Here is a 25,750-nt window from a genome sequence, read left to right as displayed (position 1 = left end):
TGAAAAGACATGGATAAGCAAAAAGAATTCCTTGAGGTAAATATGTAGACCGGTAGCTTAAAATAGTCAACAATAGAGGTTTTGTTTGTTCATGTCTTCATAGCTTTTCTGTGACAAGAGAAGGACTCTCTTTGACTACAGGGATATGATACTTCCACTGCATACATCCAAATCCTACTTAACCTTCAAATACCAGTTCATTCCCTTTTTCCATGTACCTTTCTCCTATCACTCTAGAAATTATTTCTATTTTTTATTGAATTCCTACAGCTATATTTATTGCATCCGGCACATGGTGTAGCATATAATTACTTCCCTGAGAGTATCTGAAGTAATAGAGACCAGATTTACCTTCCAGCCTGAAACCACAGAACCAAACAAATGAAATATATAAAACAAAGGTTTTCAAGACACTGGATAGCAAGCAACAAAAAACCATGATCCCTGAGAGACAAGAAACAAGTAAGATGAGGCCTCCATTTGGCCAGTATATTGCCTTGACAGAGTTTCCAGGCTGCAACCCAGAGAAAGGGAATCAAGAGGAAATCCAGTTGATTCCCTGAGATGAAAGGGCAGCACTCAGAGTCTGGGGAGACCAGACAACTGAAATTCGTACAATGGAATACCAAAAAGGAAAAACTTTCACAGAAACAGAACTCCAAAGTTCTGCAGAAGATCTCTCTAAAACAATTTAGCAGGGAATTGATTTGCATATGAATGTGAGAAAAAGAGCTGAGGCTGGGGAAAGCACCTGAAAGGATTAGAAAAGAACAGTACCTACAGCTCACCTAGGACTGGGAACAGGGCCTGTTCCCACAAAGCAGGCAAAGAACCATCAGAATGCAGGAGTCATCAGGTAGGGTGTTTGGAAGAATGATACCTCAGAAGTGAGGAATAATCAGCCCTAGACTAAACACGCTTCTAGGTGACCCTAACAATTTTTTTTTTAAATAATAAAGCACAAAAATATTTATGGAAATACAAAAATGTCCAGCACTCAAAAAGGCAAAACTTAAAATGTCTGGCATCCAATCAAAGATTATCAAGCATGCAAGGAAGCTGGAAAATACAAAGCTTAACAAGGGGAAAAAAAAATTAAAAGAGGCCCACAACTTAAAAAATAAAATAACTGACCCAGAACTGACACAAATGTTAGAATTAACATACAGAGACATTACAGTAGTTTTTAACTATATTTCATATTTTCAAAAACTTAGTAGAGATAGGGAAGATATGAAAAAGAACCAAACTGAACTTCTAGAAATTAAAATTGCAATGTCTAAAAAGAAAAATACACTAGAAGGAATTAATGGCAGATTAACTATGTAGAAGAAAATATTATTAAATTGAGGACAAACTAATAGAAAGTTTCCAAAATTAAACACAAAGAGAAAAAAGAATTTTAAAAACAGAGAATCAATGGGCTGTGAAACAATTTCAAGAGCTCTAATATGCATATAATGGTGTCCTGAAGAAGACGAGGTAGGAAGTAAAAAATTTTTCTGAATAAATATTTGATAAAAATATTAACCCACAGAACCAAAAAGCTCAAGCTCAATGGATCAAGCACAAGAAACATGAGAAAATGATACCAATACACACCACAATCAAATTACTCAAACCAATGATAAAAAAATTTTTAAAGCAGCAAGGGTAAAAAAGACACCTTACATACACAAGAAAATAGAAGGATGACAGCAGATTTCTCATGGGCAACAAGGTAGAGAAGAAGACAATGAAGAAACATCTTTAAAATAATAAAAGAAAAATATGTCAATATGCTTACATAGAAAATAAAATATAATGTACAGAAAAGCAACTAGAACTAAGAAGTGAGGTTTGCAATGTTGCAGGATCAAAGATCAACATACAGGGTTGCCTGGGTGGCTCAGTCAGTTAAGCATCCAACTTCATGCCATGATCTAATGGTTCATGAGTTCCAGCCCCACGTGAGGCTCTGTGCTGTCAGCTCAGAGCCTGGAACCTGCTTCAGATTCTGTGTCTCCCTCTCTCTCTGCCCCTCCCTCATTTTCACTCTGTCTCTCTCAAAACTAAACATTAAAAAAAAAGCAAAGATCAACATACAAAAACCAATTGTATTTTTCTATACTCCCAATGAACAATTAGAAATTAAAATTCAAAAAACAATACAATTTACAATAACATTAAACATACAAAATACTTGGATAAATATGACAAAAGATGTGTAAAACCTATCCACTGAAAACTATAAAATATCACTGAGAAAAAATTTAAAAGACCTAAATGAATTGGAAAGATACATTGTGCTTATGGGGCGCCTGGGTGGCTCAGTCAGTTAAGCATCCAACTTAGCCTCAGGTCATGATCTTGCAGTCTGTGGGTTCAAGCCTTGTGTCAGGTTCAGTGCTGGCAGCTCAGAGCCTGGGGCCTGCTTCGGATTCTGTGTCTCCTCTCTCTCTCTAGCCCTCCCCCACTCACACTCTGTCTCTCAAAAATGAATAAACGTTAAAAAAAAAAAAAGTGAAAGATACATTATGTTTATTACCAGAAGATACAATATTGTTGTGTCCCAGCATGTTATTTTGCAGCAATTTGTAAGTTGATTCTAAAACTTACATGGAAATGTAAGAAACCTAAGATAGCCAAAGACAACTTTGAAAAAGAATATCAAAGTTAAAGGATCTGACTTCAAGACTTAGTATAAAACTACTGCAATCAAGACAATGTGGCATTAGTGCAAAGACAGACAAATAAATCCATGAAACAGAGAGTCTAGAAATAGATTCACATTATGTAAACAACTCATTTTTTTTTGCTTTTGCCTCTTCCTTTTTTAAAACAGAGTTTATTTTTTAGAGCAGATTTAGGTTCCCAGTAACATTTAGTAGAAAGTACAGAATGTTGGGGTGCTTGGGTGGCTCAATCAGTTAATTGCCTGATTCTTGGTTTCAGCCCAGGTCATGATCTCATGGTTCAAGAGTTTGAGCCCCATGGCAGGCTCCATGCTGACGGTGCAGAGCCTGTTTAGGATTCTCTCTGTCTTCTTTCTCTCTGCCCCTCCACTGCTCACTCTCTCTCAAAATAAATAAATTAAAAAAAATTTTTAATCTTAAATTTAAAAACAAAGTACAGAATGTTTCCACAGACAACTGATTTTTAACAAAGATAGAAAAGCAATTTGGTGGAGAAAGGATCATCTTTCAATAAATAGTGGGAATAACTCCATATCTGTATGCAAAAAAAAGGGGGGGGAACTTTGATCCATATCTCACACTATGTGCAAAAATTAATTCAAAATGGATCAATGGCATAAATGTAAAATGTAAAACTGGGAAATTTCTACAAGAAAATATAGGAGAAAATCTTTGTGCCTTTGGATTAAGTATTTCCTAAATACATCAAATGATCAATTAAAGGAAAAATGGCAAATTGAACTTCATAAAAATTAAAAACAACTTCTTGTCAAAAGACACTGTTAAGAGGATGAAAAGAAAACCCACAGAGTGGGAGACAATACTTGCAAATCACTTATAAAGTACTTGTCTCCAGAATAAAGAACTCTCAAAATGCAATAATAAGAAAAAAAAATCAAAATGGGCAAATGATTTGAATAGACAGTTGACCAAAGAAGATATATGAATAGCAAATAAACTCATGATAGGGTGTTCAACATCATTAGTCATTAGGGAAATATAAATTAAAGCCACAATGAGATACCTCTTCATATCTATTAGAATGGCTAAAAGTACATGGGCTAACCATACCAAGTGCTAGTGAGGATGTGGAGAACTAAAACACTCATACACTGCTAATGGAAATGTAAAATCAGTTTATAGTTTCTTAATAAACATACACCTATCATATGATTCTGCCATTCCACTTCTAAGCATTATCCAAAAGAAATAAAAGTATATGTCTACTTGTTCATGAATATTCATAGCAACTTTGTCAGAGCCAAAAACAACAATCTAAATTTCCAACAAGTGAATAAATAAACCAGTTTCGGCATATCCACATAAAAAAGTACTCTCAAAAAAAATAAAGAATTAACTATAGATACAATAACATGGATTGATTACAAAATAGCGAGAGACAGGCAAGACAAAAATGAGTAAAACTCCCAACACAGAAGAAACACACAGAAATACCCATCTCCTGGTTTTCCCCTGAAAGAGGTATATTTGCACACTTTAAAAGCTGCTGCCTGAGCATCTGGTTTCCAATCAGCCTGAATCTAGATGCTGCCTGAGATCTTCCCCTTTGGGATAATAACAAGTCTTGGCACATCTTTAACTACTGGGAGCCACTAAAAATAAAGCAGACTGTTTGGACCATCACAAAGGTTTGAGAGACAACCAAGAGGTAGGGCAGAATTGAATAAGTTTCATCTCCTACATGAGGCCACTCCTTCAAGACAGAGAGTTGGCTGTTTTATCTAATGCACAGAAACCAATGCAGAGAGTCAAAGCAAACTAAAAAACAGAGGACTATGAATGACATAAAGGAATAAAATAAAACTCCAGAAAAATGAGTATAAACTGTATGGCTCCATGGATGTAAAATTCTGGAAAATGCAAACTAAGCCTTAATGATAGAAGACAAATCAGTAGTTGCTGGGAACAGGGAGGGAGATTATAAAGGGGCATAAGAAAACTTTTGGGAATGATGGATATGTTCATTACCTTGATTATGATCATTTCACATGTATATTTATATGTAAAAACCTGCAAATTGTATACTTTACAGCAATTGTAAAGTACACTTTCCTAGCAAATTACTGTATGTCAATTACACCCCAATAAAGATTTATAAAAATAATGAGTGTTAATTTTTAAACAATCTAAAGTACAAGATAAGAAGGATAAGCCAGGGCAATGTCATGAATTAAATTTTTCCTAATACAGTTAGGAGTAAATAATATGCACTTACATAGTACAGTGAATACACAGGTTTAATTTAAAGGTGTTTTGTTTTGTTGCTTTTTTTCCCCACTAGATACATTTGGAAGACAAATGTCTATATTATTTTTAATTTCCCTATATTCTAAAAGTAATCTTATTGGGGCACCTGGGTGGCTTAGTTGGTTAAGCATCCAACTCTTTATTTCAGCTCAGGTCATTATCTCATGGTCATGAGACCAAGGCCTGTATCAGGCTCCATGCTGGGCATGGAGCTTAAGATTCTCTCCTTCTTCCTCCTCCTCCTCCTCCTCCTCCTCCTCCTCCTCCTCCTCCTCCTCCTCCCTCTGCCCCTCCCCCTCCCCTGCGCTTGCACACATGCACGCACACTCTCTCTCAGAAAAAAAAAAAAAATTTAGACGTGATCTTATAGAGGTGCCTGGATGGTTCAGTCAATTGAGTGTCTGACTCTGGCTCAGTTCATGATCTCATGGTTTATGTATTTGAGCCCCATATCAGGCTCTGTGCTAGTAGCTCAGAGCCTGGAGCCTGCTTTGGATTCTGTGTCTCCCTCTCTCTCTGCCCCTCCACTGTTCATGCTCGCTCTCTCTCTCTCTCTCTCTCTTTCAAAAATAAATAAAACATTTAAAAATTTTTAAAAAAAGAAGTGATCTTATTAATTTTTTCAAAGGAGGTACCAAAACAGATTTTGTGTTTCCTAAAGACAGCCAAACAAAAACAAAAATTATGGGGAAAATAAAATTAGCAATCCAACATGCAAGAACAAACTTGCTACAGACAAGTAGCATCTCAAACTATTGGGGAAGGAAATAAAGCCTTACCAGATAAAATTCTTCTAGGAATAATTTTTAAGGGTGGCTAATATTTTATCTCAGATTTTTAACCTAGCAGTATCAAGATTTATTCCTCTAAATCTTGCCACCTTTCCCAAATGATTATTTAAAACCATGAGTGGACACTGAGTTTAAATAAATTATCATTATTTCATTATCCTAAGATAATGAGGCAGTTGTTCACATTTGGAGAGTATTCCAAAATCAGATCTTATTGTTTTTATTGTTTTTAATGTTTTTATTTATTTTTGAGAGACAGGGAGAGAGAAAGCACAAGCTGGGGAAGAACAGAAAGAGACAGAGAATTCAAAGCAGGCTCCAGGCTCTGAGTTGTCAGCACAAAGCCCAACGCAGGGCTCAAACCCATGAACCGGGAGATCATGACCTGAGCTAAAGTCAGATGCTTAACTGACTGAGCCACCCAGGCACCTCCAAAATCAGTCAGATTTTTAAGAAGGTCTTCAAAAGACTCAGAGCTGAGGAATAATTCAGAATGTTTTGTTTTTTTCAAACAGGATTTAGAGCCCTAATAGGGTTGTTACAAGCTGATGAAATCTCATCAGTGTACACAACAAGGGGAAAAAAACTTACATATTTGTCCACATCCAAAAGGTTTATGAAGACTCACAATACAGAAACTGCTTTTTCAAACTGAACCCTAGAGTTTTGTGCATTTAACTCTACTATGAGTTCTCTAGGTTTGAAGCCAGGTTTTCCAGTATGGCGAAGTGGAGAAAACACATGGATATTTATCCTGATCAGTCATTACAAGCTGTAGCAAACTGGGTAAGTGAGTTCTGCTTTCTAGAATTTTCACTGAAAATGGAGGGATTAGTCTAGAAATTTCTCACATCACCATCATTTTGCGAATATGGCTAAAACAAGACAGTATGCTTTCAGCACCATGGACAGTCACAAGAAGTAGGAAAAGACTGGCTCAAACAGAAAATCCAATTATGTTGTTTTAAAAATTGTTATAGCAAAAGTCCATATATAGCTTAATATTTCAAGTTAATGTGGTATTTATGATAAGTAAATTTTCCATTTTTATTTTTTGTAACCACCTTTCAAAATTATGAACATCGTAGAATATAACAGAAACATATGCCTTGTGAAGAAAATCTCTATATTTATTATCTAAATGTTCCAATTAATTGTGATTAAAGATTTATTTTTTAAAAAATTCAAAAGATCTAAATGGACAAACAAAACAATTACCAAAAATGTAAGTAAAACTACGTTATATTTCACACTTCTCTACTCTTCAATTGAATACTAGGAACTTAAAAAGAATAAAATTTCAGTTTTATAAATTAAAAATGTCAGACATATACCAATATTTTTAATCAATTTAAACAACATTGAAGTTTCTATCATAATATATCTTAGAATTTAAAACCAATGTTATCATAAAATATTTTAGGGTAGAGTGCCTTCACATTAAGTAATGCTAACATCCTTCCTATCCAACCTCAATATTTGAAAGCAAATTAAGTCAGGTTAATATGAAAGTCAAATCTACAAGTCTTCAAGGTCAAAGAGAAAGGAGGAAGGAGTCCATCAAAGAAATATTCTATATTTTTTAGTATGTACACTCATGGAGTAGAATATTTTTTAAGTTTCCCTGATTATGGGGGGAAAGGAAGGTCTCCATGGTATAGTGTGGTTTTATAAATGTATTCATTTGTGTATTAATTATATAAGACTGCTATTTGGAAAACATTGCTATGTTCTGGGGGATACAACAGTGAAGAAATAAATATAGTTCTTCTCACTGTCTAATATTGATTTTCTTGTTAGGACAGTAACTCCACATTTGTTGCAGTGTGTAATGAAAAGAGTGAATCTAGAGATAGCAAGAAAGCTTGCTGGACCTCTTCTGAGGAACAGATTTCTACTCTCGCAATACAGAAGGGAAATAGAGAAAAAGAGAAAAGAGAGAACTAGCTGTGTGTTTTCACAAGTGAGAGTTTTCCCTGGTTCTTACCATTTTAGAAGGAAGAAAGGAAGAAGGAAAAAGAGAGACATATGCATACTATGAATCCACCCACTCACAGACATGGCTCAATGTGAGTCCTGCAACCTGTCAGATTTGTATTCCTCCACCTTGGGGTCAAATGAGGAAGAAAACTAATTTGATGGAATGAGTAATAAAAGAGCAATGAGGTCCTCTCTCTAGGGGATCACTGTATAACTTTCTATTTAACTTTCTTTTGGGGTGAAATGTCAGTATCAAAATCTAATTTTCATGTCTGGGTAAGCACATAGTTGACCATTATCTTTTCAGCAGATCTGTCTCTCTGAAAGCTCCACCTTTCAAAAGATAATTGAGCCAATCTTGATATTAAATAAAACAAGGACCCATTTATGTTTTGAAGGGAATGGCATCTATTTGCATTACACAGAGGCAAAATTGATAGTTAAAAATTCTAAAATGTGCATGTAATACAGTAATGTGCAGTATTAAGGAAAGCAGAATTGGAGCAAAGACCATCTTACTGGATTCAAAAGTACAAGGAAAAGGAACACATCTGGCTGGTGTTAGTCGCTATTTTCATGGTATCAAAGCACAAAAACTAAAAAGCCAATAAACTGCTTATATTTCTTAATTTTCAAGATTTCATGTATAAGAAAATTGATGATGTTTCATAGTAAAATTGATTTAAATCAACCTGTTGATTCATTTACCTAAACAGTTTCACTTTTTAATTTATTAGATAGTATTGAATTGACAATCTAATTTTTCTATATGCAAACCTAAATAGAAAAAAAATCATCACACCCACACACAATGTATAGTAAAGTAATTCTCTCAATGTGTGAACCATCTAGTCTTACAACTATGAACTGGATAAAAAAGCAGATGAGACCAAATGCCCTTCTTACACCTTAAATACTACAAGAACATCTTTTGTGATCTCATTTATTTGTCAAATATGTACTAAGTATCATTTTTCCTGTCTACCATGGAGACAGGTAGAAGAAATGTCAGTTTTTTCACCCTTGACTTCAGGGGCTTACACTTTAAATGAAAGGGTCATCTTATAGGTCCTGCTAACAGGTAACTTAGGCAGAAATTTTACCCCACTTATTTTCCAATGGGATATAATCTCTATCCCATATCCCTTGCAATAGGTTGTGATGATCTTAAGGGCAGAAACATTGACACCTTCCATGTAACAACTACTCCAATTCTCAGGGTACATACACCACATATGCAATCAAAAATCAAATATTTTTCTGGTATAAAAACAGTGAGAGACCAGTTTACCCAAAACTCTTTTAATAATAAAATATATTTTGGGATTAGTATTGCTGAGTATTCACCCAGAAATAGTATAAATCATATATTCTGAAACTAAAAGTACTATACAACAAAAATTACCTTATGAATAAACAAATTCTAAAAAAAAATGTTAACATCTTTGTAACATTGTTCTATTTGGCTAAGCTGATGTGACAGATGGGTGATTGTAAACTGAAATTTCGTATTTGCACCTAATTTCCTGTTTAAAAACAAATCAAAACCCACACCACCACACTGAAGTACATTTTTAGTTTATTGCAAGCTGACCAATTTAAGTCAAATTCATGTATTTTGCTTAATGAAACTGAATTTAACTCTATTTCACAATTTGGAGCACCAAAACAACCACTAGTCTTAGAGTCACATGATGTGGTTCAAGACCCAGCTTTGCCACATATTAATTGTCTGACCTTGGGCAACTCCTCTAACTTCTTGGTGATTCAGATTCCTCACATGCAAGTTAAAAAGTTAAGATGCAATGCATTCAGCATCTACTCAGCCTCTAAAAGGCCCTACTCTTTTACGACACTGGCATTTACTGAAGCTTTAACGCTATCTTCATTCAACCCAAATAATATTCCATTTAATCACAAAACACAACCAACACAAGTCACATCATTATATATCATTCTTGTGAATTCATCCACTTTTACTTGAATATGTAACAAGGCACACAGCACTTTTATGAATTGGCAGAATTTTTTAAAAACCGGTAATTCAGACGGTCACTTTGACCTTTCAAGAGGAAGTTGCTATTGTTCCACTATCATTTGAAGTTCTAATAGGAAACAGATGACATATTCAAATTGGGTAATTTAAAGGGAAGTTCAGTAAAACTCTGACTATTTACAAAGATACAAGAAGGGTATAAGAAAAACCACAAGGCATGGTACAATATCTTGGAGCTAGTAACATACCCCATTACCCACCCACCCCTCCCCCCAGAAAGTAGTAAGAGAAGGGAGTGTTGCAGGAAGTTGGAAACAGAGAGGCTATATGGAGAAGACCACCTTACAGGAGCTGTGATCTTAGTTAGAGGGACACAGCCAGTTCAAGGTGACCTTGTAAATAAGAAGATGAAGTAATAAATGCCTTGCCCTCACAATCTCCACTCCCTCCAGTCTCTGGCCAATGCTCCCCATTGGCCAAACCCAATTAGAAACTGAGGCCAAGAGAACCCTGTGGATATATTTCGTACAGGTTGGCTTCCTAGAGTACAGACTAGAGAAAGATGAAGAACTAGAGGTGCAAAGGGAAATACCTAACACAAACCGGTTCCCTCTAATTAGGCTAGGTTCTCAAAGAGTTATACTGTCCCCCAACTTGATATGAGGCTTCTTTAATGGTGTCATGAGTAAAATCTACTTGTCTAGTGAGTTCATGCAATATGCTGGATCCCTTCCAAATTCTATGTATTTAATGTTCAAATAATCTTTATTCTGATACTAAGAACCTATTAGAACTCTCTAATGTAGTCATCTGGGATAATTTTAGATCTCAACAGGTTTTCACAAAGAATGTAAGCAAACCAATTGCTTAAATTGGAAGAAATGTCAATGTTAGTAAAGATTGATTTTCTATACTCCTTCTTTCTAATTAGTTGCTTTGGACATCAGTGAGTTGCATAAAAAGAACCACAATGATTTCTCTGATTAAGTAGCTCCAGCAAACTAGAAAGGTTGGAGCACAGCATTATTAACTCTTTGATGGGCTATGTATGTAAAGCCATGCTGAGCTGCACACATTATGAAATGCTCCAGGGGATAGGAAAATAAAAGTGGATAAAAGGAGGAGGAGCTTCAAAAGGAGGACTTAATTTAAACCTCTAGTTTAGAAAAGACAAGGAGCCTATCTGCCAATGTAGAAAGAAAACTATTGCTAATTGGATACTTGCTGCCATGTACCAGGTGCTATGCTAAGTGTTTTTACATCATATCTCATATAATCTGCATAACAGCCCAGTGAGATATTTTTATTTAGAGCATTTCACATATGTGGAAATTAACTTGCCTAAGGCACTACAAAACAAAATCAAAAAATACAATAATGAGACACTGTTTCAAAAAGGTTTTGATGTAACCTCAGGCATAACACCACCTTTTTACCATTTTTAATCATTGCTGTGTCTTAAAAAGCTATAAAACACCAATAACTTATTCTCCCTATTTATAGCATCAATCTGGAAAAGCAGAATTGACTGCTTCTTTTCACAAATATTTTAAGTGGTTGTCACAGCATTTGGAAGCACACTGGAAAGAGTTAGTCTGTGAAATCTTTTCCCCAGAATAGGCAGACTGGTTTTCTACCACACACTCAGTTCAGAATAGCCCTCTGTTTTCATGCTTAGAAGTCAAGCCTCCTCAAGTACACCTGGGGCAGAGGCTATGTCTTGTTCCTTTTGTAATCCTTATAGCACCAAGCACACATATAGGACACATAATTGGGGTTAAATGAATACTCGTTCAATGAGTAATCAGCATAGCACAGAATGTTGTAAGCAAGAGACTTCAGAAAGAAAGTACACACTGGTTTATTTGCCCAGGAAAAAAAGTAAAAATTAAACCAATCTTTTATCATCACTAGTGCTGTGGCATCTAACCTGCTTTTCATGTGGGCCACAGACAAAGTATACAATAGGTGCCATCTATAATGGAGCCTTCCCCACACCCATCACATGTCCACTCAAAACAGACCCCACCTCCAAAGAATTAATACAGGAGGAACAGTGCTAAAATGTTATGAACTGGAAAAAGAAGAAGAAAGGTAACATTTGATGTTAATTATGTGTCAGGCATAGTATGTAACACTTTACATGTATTTTCTCATTTATAAGGATAACAATCACTGTCCTCACTTCATAGATGAAGACATTGAGCTTAGAGAAGTGATTTGCCTGTGGTCACACAAATAATAAATGATGAGTGACAGAGTAAAGATTTAGCTTAAACTCTAGAAGATAATCATTAAAGGGCAGCCTTATTATCAAAAAAAAAAAAAAAAAAAGAAAGAAAGAAAGAAAGAAAAGACAAGAGATAGGTGCAGCCACTATGGAAAACAGTATGGAGGTTTCTCAAAAAATGTTTAAAAAAGAACTACCATATGATCCAGCAATAGCGGTTTTGGGTATTTATCCAAAGAAAACAAAAATACTAACTCAAAACATTTGCACCCCCCCGCCATGTTCACTGTAGCATTATGTACACTAGCCAAAATATGGAAACAAGTGTCCATCAACAGACAAGTGGATAAAGACATCGTGGTGTATATATATATATACGTATATATATATATATATATATACGTATATATATATATATATACACACACACACACACACACACACAATGGAGTATTATTCAACCATAAAAAAAGAATTAAATTGTGCTATTTGCAACAACATAGATGGACCTTGAAGACACTATACTAAATGAAATAGGTCAAAGACAGAAAAAGGCAAATATCATATCATCCCACTTACACACAGAATCTTAAAAATAAAAAAGCTCATGGATGCGGAGAACAGACTGGTGGTTGCCAGAGGTGGGATGGACAAAACGGATGAAGGTGATCAAAAAGTACAAACCTCCAGTTATAAAATAATAAATTCTGGGATGTAATGTACAGCATGGTGACCATAGTCAATAATATCGTACTGCGTATTTGAACGTTGCTAAGAGAGTAAATCTTACAAGTTCTCATCACAAGACAAAATATATTCTGTAACATTGTATGGTGACAGATGTTAACTAGACTTAATTGTGGTAATCGTTTCACAATATATACAAATTTGAAATTACTTTGTTGTGCACCTGAAACTAATATAATGTTGTATGCATCTCTATTTAAAAAAAAAAAAAAAAAGCAGGCTTTAATATCACTAACGATATAGGGAGTGGGGAACACCAACTTTTGCCTTGGTGACACTGGAGTCATTATTGAGACGACTTATGTATATGAAGCTTGGTTGCTCCCTTACATTGGTGAGGGCATCACAGTAAACACCTAGGTTGCCCTAGAAAGACCGGGAGAACATGGAAACAGAAGTCCTAGCTCTATTGCTCTCTGGCTATGGTTATCTGGGGACATTCATGTTACCTCTCTGAACCTCAGCTTCTAAGTCTGTCAAATGAGGATGACAATACTTTAAGAATCATTCAGGGGATTCAGTCACAGTGCTTCAAAATCTATAAAGCACTGTGCCACAAAATCGTTGATTATTGTCTACTATTGATAACACTCTCAGCCACCAGCAGGATAGGAGATGCTGCAACATAAAATCCTGGGCAATCACCCCAACATGTTGTACCTTAGGAATGGTTTGTCAAGAGAAAAATCTAATTATTCTTTATAGGTCACAGCTTGGGGACTCTTCATCCAATGATATAAGGAACCTAAAGGAAGAGATGGGGATAGTTAGAAATGGCAGGTGGGATTTATGCTAATTTTGTAGGACAAAGAAGGGCTTGAAAATAATTTTGGAAAGAGATAATGAAAGTTTCTCTCAATTGTTATCATATTCCTCTTCAAGGCCAGAAAAGGGAAGAACCTTTACTAATGATGAAATTAATTATTTTTTTATTTTGTTATTTTTTTAAAGTAAACTCTATACCCAAAGTGGGGCTCGAACTCATGGCCCTGAGATTAAGAGTCACATGCTCTGATGACTGAGCCACCCAGGTCCCCCTAATTTTTCATTTAAATAATAACATTTTATGGTATTCAAGTATACCTTGCACTGTTCCAAACTGTATTTGAGATAAGATACCTTACATTTTTTGGTACTACTTTGTGATTTTTCAAAGAATTTCATAGTAATGGTTTCAACTGGTGGCATTTTTATAGTGGTATCTTCTTAATTCTACTAAGGAGGAAGACATATATAGAGAAGGTGATAAATTATTTTTATTATGTACAAGGTTGACTGGATAATTTTAGACCCAAGCTGTTTTCCAAAGCTAGTATTTCTTAACCCTGTTCCCTAATTTTTCCATCTGTAAATAGAGTCAAATAATTCCCCACTGTTTTTCCATTTCTAATAAAATTATGTATGCAAGGTGTTTGGTAAATTCTAAAGAACTGTTATTATTGCCTATTATCCATCAACTCTGGTAACTGAGAGTATATTTCTTAGTCACTCTAACCCACAGCAATTCCAGTCAAGATGCAGCCCTACAGAAACCCCTTTATTTATCTAGGAAGTTTTCACACATTAGGGAAGTCCACACAATGTGCAGACAGGGAGCTGAATTAACTAGAACTCCAGAGGGTCCGCCCAGCTGCTTGGACATCCAAACCTGGCACTGAGCAAATGAACTCCTAAAAATCACAGGAGGTATCAGGGTAAACTCACCCAGCCATCTGACTCACTCACAGCATCTGGGCATGAGAAAATTTTATTTCCCAAATCCCACTTCCCTGCCCCCATCTTCCCTAGCCACACATACAAACAATCTGGACAGTCCATAAGGTAGAGGATAATTTTAGGGGGCTCCCCAGGGCCTGGCTGGCTGCTTTCCAATCATTTCTTTCTGGCCTGTGAAATCAGATGCACTATTTCCTTATACATGAGAAAAAATGAAATCAGTTTCTATTTGCAGAGTGAGATAGAAAAAATGAAAGTCGCACACAGCTATGTCACAGAAAGGACCTTCCTTAAGCTGGAGGAGAGGAAGGAAGCAAAAGAGAAATTCAAAGGAAAAAGTAGTTTGATTTGTTAACCCCTGAAAATCAGGGTCCCACGCACTTGGTCTCATGTACATAACACATTTAAGGTTTTGGAACAAAGCTGGTAAATAAAATCAATGAGATTTCTGAATTCATGTTAAACAATGGTCATGTGGTTTAATCATCATGGCCCTTCTAGAAGCAAATCACTGTGTGTTTTCCTGTCTGTGTGTAGCTCTGTACGTGCATCTGACCACTCCCGTACCACCCTTCTTTCTCCTAACAGACACACAACACATTTTAACATTTATGAAATTTGGCTAAAATGAACATCAAGAATAAGCTGTTGGACCAAAAAAAAAAAAAAGGCAAAGGCCTAGGGCATTAGATTTCACAAATGGCCTACACTGATTCAAAAATGGAATATGAAAGGACACTGATTAAGGATTATATAGACCAATATTCTGTACCTAAATGTAATTACAAATGAAATCATCTTATCACATACCCAAATTTTCCTGGCCACATAAACCCACCTCCACCCTGAGAACATCAGATTCTCTTCCAAGGATCCCTCCTTCCTTGGTATTGGTAGGTGTCCTCTGGGGGAAATTACATCATCTGAGCTCTCGAACCAGTCCAGGCAACCATAGGATGCACTGGCTCTAGGTTGCCCATGTGCCTGAATTACTACTGCGGGAGACTACTTACTGCTGCTCTGCCCAGGCCATCAGAGCTCCCCTTGCACTGAAAGGGTTCCCTCCTCTGAGTTCTACTCTCTGAATGACATATGATGACCCTGTTGTGGGGCCAAGTTCTTTTTTCTGACACAGGGTAGCTAGGCTCAGGAGACAGACAGAAAGGGGAGGGAGTTCAAATAACAGCCACTATATATTTCTGCAGCATACAATCCTGGACTCTCAGACTTTCTTCAGAGCCCCACAATCCCTCCTTGCAATTTGCCTCATGCCACTGAAATCTGCTCATGCCTTGCCCCCGATGTTGATAGAATTTCATTCATAAACTCATTTAAGCTTAGTCCTTAAATGAGTCCTTAGAAAGTAGAGATTTCCTTAAGTAAATCCCTAGGTACAAGTGGAGTCCAGGGCTTACTGCACGGGGGTTGAAGCTCGAGTTGTAAATTATGACTGCTTCATATTTCCTTCTGTACCTTTGAAACACAAGTATTTCTATTCTTGACCATCCATACTATCCTTGACAGTCCATTCACCAACAGATTCTTGCATGCCCAGGATGCTAAGTAGGCACCTCCTCTTTCTGTGCTCTCCATCACAGCATCAGTAACAGCAATTCACATTTGTATAATGCTTGACATTTTATGAAAGACTTTCACATTTATTACCACACTGGAGCCTCACATCATTTCTGGGAGTAGAGCAAATCGAATATTGTTACTTTCATTTCAGAGCTATAAAAATTGACACTCAGTGAGGTAAGGAGATTTCCCCCAGGAGCATTCGGCCAGTGAGGAAAGGAGCCAGGCTCAGAATCCAGATCTTAAGACTCCCATGGTAGGTTCTTTGCGATGCATAATGCTGCCACCCTTTAGTTTTCAGTCCCATGTGCCTCTCTGTAGGCACCCTCCCTTGACCTCTAGCCGAGTTCAAATAATCTCCATGAAAGTAAATTTCCATGCTTTCAGGCCATCCAACAGCTTCCTGAGAAGCAGGGCATCATTACTCCCTCTTTCCCACTGGAAATATGATAAGAAAGCCCACTGGGTAAGTGTTCTTGGAGTAAATTAATTTTGGAATAATCTAACCTGACCTCCAGCCAGAATTCTCTACCAACAGCATGCCACATAAAAGTCTGATGAATAAAATCTTGACTTATAGCATGGATTTGCTTCACTTGACTTATTTTGAGGACACATGTTTGCAAACCAATTGCAAAATACTGTGTTTAATTATATTGCAATCTATGGTTGAATTTCATTCAAATAGCATTTATAATTGGTACATTTTTCAAGTACTGCTTCTGCCAGAGTTGTATGTAAAAGTACATTATCGTCATTGGTACAACTGCAGCCCAACTTAGCATCAATATACATCCCATAGATTAGGGGGTAAGTCACTAAAGGACAGTGGCTGTCACATTTCCATAAAATACAATTAAATATATTCAGAAATAAATTGGTTCCCAGATTTTGCTAAAACAGCATATGGCATATTTTCAAAATTAATGAGCACTGATTGAGCACCTAGGTTGTGCTCAGCACTGTGGAGAATTCAGAAAAGCATAAAGTATGTCCTAAGATAGTCAAAGGAGAGAGAGACCCCAGGGTATTGGGATCAAGGTGAAAGTATATTTTGGAAACAAAAGGTGAAAGTATATAATTATCATCATTTTCTCATTTGTCAATTACTACATGCCAAACACTATGCTTAGTATTTTGTTTGAATTACCTTATTCAATCCTCATTAACAACTCAATGAGATAGCTACTGTTACTATCCCAATTTTATAAAAAATAAAAGTGAGATGCAAGGATGTATTTTATTTAAGGTCACGTAGCTCAGAAGTGGAGGAGCCCAGACTGGAAACCAAGTATCTGATTCTCTAGCCTGTGTACTCTTAGCCTCTTTCCTGTAATTGGAGAAGGCTCATGAAGGGCTGGGTCCTTACTATGGAATTAGGTAGGGTTTGGTTAGGAAAAATGGAAAAAATTAAGATAGGTCATTATACTAAAGGATAGGACAAGTAGCCTAAACAAAGGCACAGGGTCAAGAATTTGGATATGACCTATGAGGATCCCTGAAGAAAATTAATGGCAGGAAGTAAAGTTAGCTAGGCAGAGTAAGACATTTAACAACAGCACCTTAAAAATACCCTAGGTAGAACTTAAAGACTTGAGCCTTTGGATACAGAAAGTCACACAGGCAGACTCTTACATAGGAAAGTGACAATGAAAAGGAATTGCGGTATACTAGCAGCATATTCAGGAAAAGGGGAGAAGAGGGAGACTTGAAAGAAGCAAACTGATTATTACTTATTGTGAAATCCCCTACAGACTCTACAACTCCTTGGTCATAGTACATAAGCAATAAATGTTTGTCAGGAGTGCCTGGGCAGCTCAGTCAGCTAAGCGTCCAACTCTTGATTTCAGCTCAGGTCGTGATTCCATGGTTCATGAGTTCAAGCCCCAAGTCGGGCTCTACAGTGACAGCACAGATTCTCTTTCTCTCCCTCTATCTCCCTCTCTGCCCCTCTCCCACCCACACATGCTCGCTCACTAGCTCTCTAAATAAAATAAAATAAAATAAATAAATAAATAAATATTCTTTTAAATGCCTTTCTAAAAATAAGTAAATAAATGCTTGTCATATCAGTATACAAAGGCTAGTAGGGATAAAAAGAAAGGTGTAAGTCCAAGAAAGAATCTATGGGAGTCACTGACAGATTGTTCATGAAATAAAAAGAAAGCAAAAAATGGCACCAAAGTGCTACTCTAGGAAAATATGTGGTGTTTTTGGCTGACAATCGAGTTGGAAAGGAGAAGTGGGTTCCAGCCAGGTACAGGGGAATGATGGGTCCTCCATTTTGGTTTGAAAGTGTACAGGTTTGAAAGGGATATAGAATACTTAATATATTATAGGTATGTAGAGAAATAGGCCTAGAATACACTTAAGATTCTCCAAGGGTAGAAAGCATAGTCCTTACTCATCACAAAATTCAGGTAGATAAAAGCTGTCATTTTATTTATGGGACACTTCGATAGGCAACTCCAAGTAGGTAGAACTTTTTAAATACAAAAGTCACTACTAGACCTATTGTGTTTTATCAAAGACTTGTGAAGTAAAGAAATTCATAACGTACAAGAATACTATTACAAATTGAAAAGAACTAAGCAAAAGGAAATAAATCAAAGAGTGAAGCTCCTATCCCTGCTCCTCTTGACATGCAGACAGCACTGGCCATTAGAACATCAGCCTTTACTTATCAAAATACAAAAAGGAAAAAATCATGTAATGGTCTCTCAGCAAGAAGCCATTAGACAGATCTAATCATAATGGGACCAAATATTCCTATAAATGAAATGCATGCATTTAGGACCACAAGCAGAGTTTAAAAGCAGCTAACACAAAAGGTAAGTAGAGTTGCCTGTGCGTACACAATGGCTCAGATGTGATAGAGCAATCCAATTGGCCCTCAAACAAACTGAATTGTGAATTTACAAGACAAACTCAGTATCCATTAGCTTAAAATTCAAATGACCCTCATCGAAAGCCCAGCTGTGGCAACAGGAGCTATTATTCTCAAACTTCTCTCTTATGATCAAGCACCAACATCCAATCACTGAAGCTACAGCCTTATCCAAATTAGTTGCTTTCAAAACAACCTGACCACATGGTTCATTCTTTAGATGCTTGAAGCCCACCAGAATGACCAAGTGGATGAGAGCATGTAAGATTCATTTAAACAAAGGAGCTCATTGTAATGAACAAAATCAAAATCCTTACCAGGCAAATTAGAGGGGGAAAAAAGACTGCTTGAAAATTTAAGTTCTTTCAAGAGGGAAGGGTTGGGGTCAATTAAAATATAAAAAATGGAAAGATCCGTAAATGTAACCTAGGGAGTAATTCAGCTAGTGGGACATGTTTGTCGTTAGTAGATGCAAAGAGAAATAAATTGAAATCCAACTACAGTGTTCTAAATAAAAAGCACATCATAAAATATGCTCAGGTAACATGCCAAACCTATAACCCAATTTAGAGGCAGAATATTTATCAAAGGTTATTTGGTAAATTAATTGTTTGAAACCCTGAAAATATTTTCTCCCAAGAAATAAGGTTATTCATGGTGACTGGCTTCCCATGGTAGACCACAAAACTCTCCTAATGTATAGTGTAATAATGTGTAAGTATAGTACTGGAATAATGAGGGAACACAAATTGTTCTGTAAAAATAGAATCTTACCATCCTCTATAGCAGTGCTTTTCAAATTATGAGTCACAACTCATGAAATCGATTCAGCAGGTCTTTCCCTGTTTAATTCTTAATAGAAAGGAAGAAATGGAATGGAAAGGACAGAACTGCAAAGATCAAAGTACAACCCCTGTCATAAGTAAAAGTGTTATTCTTGAAACTTAATTTCAATGTTATAGGTATAAATAGCTATGTGCATTCAGGATTGCAATGTAAAATATATTTCTTACTGTGGCTCACAGTTAAAACAGTTTGAATGTCTTTTAGGAAGGCTTCCATGGGGTGCCTACGACAAAGCTAGGGTTTAATAAATAACATTTGTTAAATGAGTGAGTGAGTGAGTGAGTGAACCGGTGAATACATGAAGAGTGAATAAACAGGACGCCAGTGATACACCTCTCTCAGTCACAGACCTGACACTTGCAGAGGAAAGCTTGCTTACTCCATCATTTCCATACTAGTGAGGCAGTGAGGACAGATAGCTGTCCAACTTCAATTCCCTATGGGTGTCTCCCTTGGCCTGGGACAGGATCTCTGCCACAATAGGGACCATTAAGCAGGAAAGATGGGGGACAAGGCTTCTACAATTGAGTGGGATTGGAGTCTAGGGGCTGGGTTATGATGGGAGGAGGGGAATGGCAAGATAGGGTTGCCAGATTTAGCAAATAAAGATACAGGGTGCTGGTTAAATTGGAACTTCAGAGACATCACAAATAGTTTAAGGGCGAAGGAAATCATGAACCTCCAGAATGAGATCAGTTTGATCCATCATGTGATGCAAAATGATGTGTACAATACTCTGGTGGGTGCTGTGGAAAGAAAAATTACTTAGTTCTTGATCCTGAAGAGGTCAGAGATGCATAGGCAAGGACCTCAGCAATGACCATGCATGGAACACTATTCTAAGTACTTTCCAGGCACCAACCCATTTAACCCTCACCACCTGCATTCGACAATGTTATTATCTCCATTGAAGACAGACAACTGAAGCATGGAGAAGTTACAAGAGAAAGATGTCCTAGGTCTCCTATAGAAACAAACAGTATTCAGGGGGCCTGCAGTCGAGGGCTGGTTATTGTCCAAGGGGCTGGATCTGGAGGCGAAATTTGAGAGGAACCTTGCAGAGAGAGGAAACATCAATAGACGAATTGGCGGAAGAAAACTCCAGGCAGAGCAACAGCTTAGTGGTGAGAGGACATGACCAAGAAATGGATATAGACAAAAGTTTGCTAGCGTGCTAGGAATACAGTAAGAAGGAAAGACTGGACAAGAAAATTTAGGTAGTGACCACACTGTCAAGGGGAAACTGCATCCCCTATGGCATCTGCATGCAGTGGGAACCACCAAAGAATTGGGGGTATGTAAATGGACACTGTGTTCAGTCAGGCTATTAAAGAAAATGACTTTGGCAATGGTCCAAAAGATCGAGCGGATGAGCCAGAACTCAGAGGCCAGGAAAAGATCAGGTGAGTCAATGCAGCTGGCTGGCAAAGCACTGTGGAATCAGAGTCCAGGATCAGATCCGAGGTAGGAAGTAACCTTGGACAATTCAGGTAATGACCCTGAGCCCTGGCCTCCTCACTTCAACACTACTTACCTCATAATGTCATTGGGGAATAAAACAGGACGTGCAGGAAATGCCTCATAAGTGGAAACTAGCTATAAAGGGTTATGGTGATTGAACTGAATCTTTCCCTTAACAATTCCTCTGAGTTCAACCAGCCTTTGATCGAACATTTCCAAGAGTAAGGTACTCGTGCCATCCCAGTGGTAACACAGTGATGATGAAAGAATGGAAGAATGAAAGAATGAGGGTGTTTACCTTTCCTATTTCCAAAGAGAAAGAGTATGGCTAGGAATAAAACTGAGGTAGAAAACAAGACAAAAACACCAAATACCAAGTAACCATAGTTGAAGAAGGTAGGTGAACTTTGAGATCCTCACTCTAGCACATACTAAAGTGACCTTAACCAAATTATTCAAACTCTATAAACTTTGAGTTTTCTCATCTGTAAAGTATATGGTTGTAAACACCTATATTGCGAACCTATTAGGGAAGATAGCTGAGATTGTGTATATTATGCCCTTAGAACAATACCCACCAGAGTAGACAATAAATGACAGTTATTATGTATTATGTATAAATTAAAATAAAGCTATAGTCACAGTTAGGCAGCAATACCGGTGGAAATAAGAAAACAGAATGTGGAAATAAGTAGAACATACATGAGGTATGACAATTCTAGAGACCACATCCAGAAACAGTGGCATGGAATTGAACACCCCTTTTCTGTAGAGCCAGATGTGTTCTCCCCAGTGGATGTGGCTCCTGAAAGGTACCCCTCCGGGTTAGATGATGAAGGGTCACAGCATTAAAAATGCAGGTTTGCAGGGGCACCTTTGTGGTTCAGTTGGCTAAGCATCTGACTTTGGCTCAGGTCATAATCTCACAGCCTGTGGGTTCAAGCCCCGCATCGGGCTCTGTGCTGACAGCCAGAGCCTGGAGCCTGTTTTGAATTCTGTGCCTCCCTTTCTGTGTCTCCTTTGCCCCTACCCCACTAACATTCTGTCAAAAATATTAAACATTAAAAAAAAATTTTTTTCAATGCAGGTTTGCTGACTGAGGGAAGGGGGTCCAGAAGGAGAAAAAGCAGTTGCCTCTGACTTTATAATTCTCCTGCCACTTTCTGCTCTTAAACCAGACTCCATCATTGACTATCATGAAGGCACAATGCAAAGGTTCATAATATGTCAGAGCCAACAGGGGCAGGAATGGAGGTCAGGGCCAGACATCCATCCATCTAAGCCTACAGGACACACATAAGTAGGACGTGCTAGGTCTGAAACCACCATTCTATGCTTACAATGTCCTACTTTTCTAGACATCAGAATATCCAGCAAGCCCACTCTTTCTGCAGAAGCTATGCAAGTATGGTGAGGCATACAAACATTATCCCAAAAATCTAACCAGTGCTCAGGGCACTGCTGTGACCGAGGTAAACTTCTTATCCTTTCGGGGTTTTTTTTCTTGAAATTTTAATAATTCTTTCTTAAAGACTTGGTTCGTAAACTTAAATACTTGACTAAGAAAAAGTAAAGGGAAGATGAACAACATGATCATGAAGACACTGTGTTCCAAATACACACCATTGGTCCTTAGCCTCTGACAATGACACAACAAGGTATGCATTCGACTTGTTTTCCAGCCACAGTGACTTTCTGCCTCTGTGTTCTCCATACCAGTCACCTGTTCGCCCTTGTCAGACACCTGCAAACACACACGAGGTCCTGTCGGGATCCAGTACCCTTTCAGGTACTGTGCAGAATCTCCTCTGTGCAAACCAAACTGGCCTGGGTAGGAAGAGCCTACATTCGTGGCCACCTCCTAACCAAAATGGAACCAAAGGCCATTCCTTATGAAAACATCCACCTCCTCTCGTGACCCCCCAGACACTAAAGGTAGCCTCCAAAGTTAGAATGAGAGCATTTGGTGGAAATGAAAAGTTGCCTAAATTTTCTCATGTCCTAGCACTTTCGCTTTTAGGAAATGAATATTTAGAAAGGCTTAAGAATATCTTTCTTACACATTTCTCTCCCTCCCAAATATAGAGGCCTCAACAAATGCCTCTTCATTTATGAGTAAGAATGTGTTGCCTGAGAAGAAAGCAACCTCAAAACACATTCCATACTCAGTCATTCACCTCTTTGAGCAGATGTACTCTTATAGGTGGGGAAGGGATGATCTCTTAACTCTTCTACCAACACTGATTAAAAGTGATACCTGCTGGGGTGATTCAGCTAACACTGAATCAATCATTTGTAGAAAGAGGGAGAGAGCAGATACGACTCTGGCTTCTGCCCCCAGCAAATAGCACAAAGCAAGATATATGGAGTTAGCAAGGACAGAGGGAATTTCCTTTCCCCAGAGCTTTTCAAAGAGAAAACAGCCAGGGCACCTGGGTGGCTCAGTTGGTTGAGCGTCCGACTTCAGCTCAGGTCATGATCTCAAGGTCCGTGAGTTTGAGCCCCGTGTCAGGCTCTGTGCTAACAGCTCAGAGCCTGGAGCCTGTTTCAGATTCTGTGTCTCCCTCTTTCTCTGACCCTCCCCCATTCATGCTCTCTCTCTGTCTCAAAAATAAATTAAATGTTAAAAAAAAAAAAGACAAAACAGCTACTCATTTTCTTAATTGTCTAAGTATGTCTCTGATTACTTTTTAAGTCTCCCTCAAACCAGCGATGATTGAGAGCCAATTATTCCAAGAAATCAAGGTGGGGCATCTATTGGCTAGAAGATAAAACAGGAATAAACAACCAAAGACAACAAAATTGCTTGATGTGGGTTGGTAATTTAAGAACAAAAATCCATGGGGTACCTGGCTGGCTCAGTTGGTGGGGTGTGAGACTCTCAATCTCCAGGTTGTGAGTTCGAGCCCACGTTGGGTGTAGAGATTACTTAAAAGTAAAATCTTTAAAAATAAATAAATAAAAACAAAAATCTAGGGGCGCCTGGGTGGCTCAGTCGGTTAAGCATCCAACTTCAGCTCACACTCTGTGAGTTCGAGCCCCACATCGGGGCTCTCTGCTGCCAGCTCAGAGCCTGGACCTGCTTTGGATTCTGTGCCTCCCTCTTTCTCTGCCCCTCCCCCACTCACACTCTGTATCTCTCTCTCTCTCTCTCTCAAAAATAAATATTTTTTAAAAACTAAAAAACAAAAACAAAAATCTAAATACAGTAAAGGACAAGTCAGAGAGAAAAGCAATTCTAAAGGAGCATCTCACCTCTCTGGAATGACCCCCAAACACTACCTAACATTGACATCACAGAGAGGGAAATGGGCAGAGATGTAACAGGCCAAAGGAGACGGCTAATTTTAGCTGCAGGCCTGAAAAACTTTACTTTTTCAGGCTTTTCATTATTTTCTTTTTAGATTTCAGGCCACCAAGCACCCAAGCATTTCAGTCTGGTTTCTCTCAGTCTGCTGTTGTGTTCCCAGCTCCTCTCCATCACCTCTTATTGAGATCTCCCTGCTTAAAAACCAATCTGTCACACAGCAGAGATCATGGGTTGGGCAATCTGAGCTCTAAGATCGAAGGAACGTGGCCATAGAAGGTGGAACACCAACAGTAGCCAAAGGTGAGAAGAGATGCACTAGAAGCCAGGGAAGAGTCTGAGAGTTTGCAGCCTCAAGAGTTGCCTTGCTGAAGGACGAGCTTTCACATCCATGACAGAGGACCCCAAGTTCTGCTTTCTCTGGCCAGCTAGGAAACTGCAGACAGAGAGGTAGCTCCTGGAGGAGCCCCAAGGCTGTCAGGAGGACCAGTCAGGCCCTAGGACTGAGTGAGGAGTACCGAGCAAGAACTCAGGACACTGGCCACTGCCACTGCCCTCTGGTCCAGGCCTAGTTGTCAGGCAGTCTGTTGGAGGAGGGTGGTAGATAGAGACAAAGGATACACTCTGTTCCCACTGTGGAGGGAAGGGGGAGGGGGGGGGGGTTGCCGTGCACAGTGTGAGGCTGTCCCTACGAGCAGCCAATATAGGTTTCCCATAAAACAGTGGCTGCCACCATTTCCCTCAGTAGGACCAGCCAGCCAGCCTTCTCATAAACGGTTCCTTGCAGAGATGCTTACAGCAGCATCATTGCCACCTCAGGCAGGTGTGAGCAATTAGATGTACCTGCCTTCAGAATTGCGATTTGTTCACCTGATCTGGCAAACCCCACTTTAACTCTTCTCATCCCCGATGTATCTCACTCACAGAAGAAATGAGTTAACTTCAATGGAGTTTGCAGCGTGCTGGGGGTTTGGGGAAGGGGGCAGGAGGAGGCAAAAAGGCGGAAACCTCCTGACCTAAAGATTTTTTACCGTTAACTTTTTTTTTTTTCCAGATTAAAAGGTTAAAAAAAACACCACCACTACAACAAAGTAAGCAGCAAAGAGGGACTGCAGGATCCTGCTCATTTTCAGGCATTCCTAGCATTTTAGGTAAAGAGCAACTGGCAAAACTCAGTCCAGACTGACAGAAAACGTGCTCGCCTGTCAACGAAGGAAGGAAAAACAGGTTCACTGAGGTCCAGGAGGCGAGGATTCAGCCTCCCGGGC

At 38.2% G+C, this 25,750-nt stretch overlaps 1 protein-coding gene across 3 annotated transcripts in view; it reads right to left on the bottom strand.

The window, feature by feature from the left end:
• The window catches only part of RASGEF1B (RasGEF domain family member 1B), a 580,386-nt gene that overhangs the window by 541,249 nt on the left and 13,387 nt on the right, over nucleotides 1–25,750 (bottom strand). The window lies entirely within an intron of this gene.

Source organism: Neofelis nebulosa, chromosome 3 (assembly GCF_028018385.1).
Source record: "Neofelis nebulosa isolate mNeoNeb1 chromosome 3, mNeoNeb1.pri, whole genome shotgun sequence".
NCBI lineage: Eukaryota > Metazoa > Chordata > Mammalia > Carnivora > Felidae > Neofelis > Neofelis nebulosa.
This window is presented reverse-complemented; position numbering and strand designations above follow the sequence as displayed.